The 1,899-nt window shown below is 33.9% G+C and overlaps 1 non-coding gene across 1 annotated transcript; it reads right to left on the bottom strand.

Moving 5' to 3' along the window:
- Positions 1 to 411: 411 nt before the first annotated feature.
- Positions 412 to 518, bottom strand: LOC133787294 (small nucleolar RNA R71). The gene has a single exon (XR_009872324.1). It is a non-coding gene; the product is annotated as a small nucleolar RNA R71 (small nucleolar RNA).
- Between the last annotated feature and the right edge of the window lie 1,381 nt (positions 519 to 1,899).

The raw sequence follows: 1,899 nt of genomic DNA, 5'->3' as shown, positions 1-1,899 counted from the left end.
ATTTGAGCATCATGGAACCAATTGCTAATCCTGTTGAAGAAAATGTTGTGCCTGAAAAAACTTTGCTTGAATATTTTGCACCCATTTCATCTAATGCTCCTTCATGTATTGTTCTTCCAACAACTTCTGCTACCCATTTTGAGCTTAAACCATCAATCATTCAATTGTTGTCATCTTTTTATGGGTTAGATAGAGAGGATCCTTACATGCATGTCAAAGATTTCTTAGAAATTTGCTCAACATTTAAATTTAAAAAATTTCTGATGAATCGGTCAAACTAAGATTGTTCCCTTTTTCATTATAAGACAAATCAAAAGCTTGGTTAAATTCCCTTCCCACGAGGTCTATAACTACATGGGATCAACTTATAATAAATTCTTGCTGAAATTTTTTTCTATGTCTAAAACTAATAGTCTAAGGAGAGAAATCTCCGAGTTTTTTCAAAAAGATAATGAAGAGTTTTATGAATGTTGGGAAAGATTTAAAGATTTATTATTAAAATGTCCTCATCATGGTTTTGAAAAATGGAGACTTGTAAAATATTTTTATGATGGTTTGACTCCTAATTGTCAAATGATTCAATCTATGCATACCGGATAATTTTTAAAATTTCAAGGACAAGAGGCTTGGGATGCCCTTGAAGATTTATCTGTCAATTCACAACAATGAAATTATTTTGATCCTAGGTCTAGGTCAACTAATTCACCAAAAAGAGGAGGAAGGTATGAAGTAAAAGAGGAATTAGACTTAAGAACATCCTTAGACAAATTAGCGAGAAAAGTAGAAGCTTTAGCCATAAGACAAACCATAAATTCTCCAATACAACAAAGAAAAGAGGTTTGTTCTATATGTTCTAGTGCTTGCCATAATGCCCAATCATGTCCTTCCTACCAAGAAGCATTTTCTGAGGAGGCCAATGATCTTCATGCTTATTATGGGAAACCAAACGATAGCCCATTTTCATCCACCTACAATCCAAATTGGAGAAATCATCCAAACTTTTCATGGAGACAAAACCAACCTCAAATGAATCAAGGGCACCAATACAATACGGAAATACAAACTCATGCCCCAAAAAATCAACCATATCCTCAACAAAGGAAACCTTCCTTAGAAGATACTTTACAACAATTTATGCAATCCACTCAACAAATCCTACAAAATCAATCGCAATCAATTACCAAACTCGAGACACAAGTAGGACAGCTCGTTACTGCTTTAGCTAATAGAGAAAAAGGAACATTCCCTAGTCAACCTATCCCTAATCTAAAAGGTCAATATGAGATAGGAAAGTCTGGTCATAATGGAGAAGTCAAATCAATTTCAACTCTTTGGTCCGGAAAGAACATTGTCAAACCCGATTACATACCCGAGGTTGAAAAAGAAAAAGAAAAGAGTCAGCCTTCTAGTTCTAATGACTCTTCAAACAAGGAAACTCCAATCCATCCTTTCATACCAAAAGCCCCATTCCCACAAACATTACTTCCAATTAAAAAAGGCAGCCACTATAATGACATCGTAGAAGTTTTCAAACAAGTTAGTATCAATATCCCTTTCTTAGATGTCATTAAACAAATTCCTGCCTACTCTAAATTTTTAAAGGATCTTTGTACTGTTAAAAGAAACACTAATGTTCCTAAAAAGGCATTTTTAACTAAACAAGCTAGTTCCATTATTCAATATAAGAGTCTTGTTAAATATAAAGATCCTGGGTGTCCCACAACTTCATGCATTATTGGTGATCATTTTATTAACAAGGCTTTACTTGATTTGGGTGCTAGTGTGAATTTATTGTCTTATTCTGTTTATAAGCAACTTGGTCTTGGTGAACTAAAACCTACTCCTATAACTCTTCAATTAGCCGATCATTCTGTAAAAATTCCTAGAGGTATTATCGAG

The sequence above is a fragment of the Humulus lupulus genome, chromosome 6 (genome assembly GCF_963169125.1).
Source record: "Humulus lupulus chromosome 6, drHumLupu1.1, whole genome shotgun sequence".
NCBI lineage: Eukaryota > Viridiplantae > Streptophyta > Magnoliopsida > Rosales > Cannabaceae > Humulus > Humulus lupulus.
This window is presented reverse-complemented; position numbering and strand designations above follow the sequence as displayed.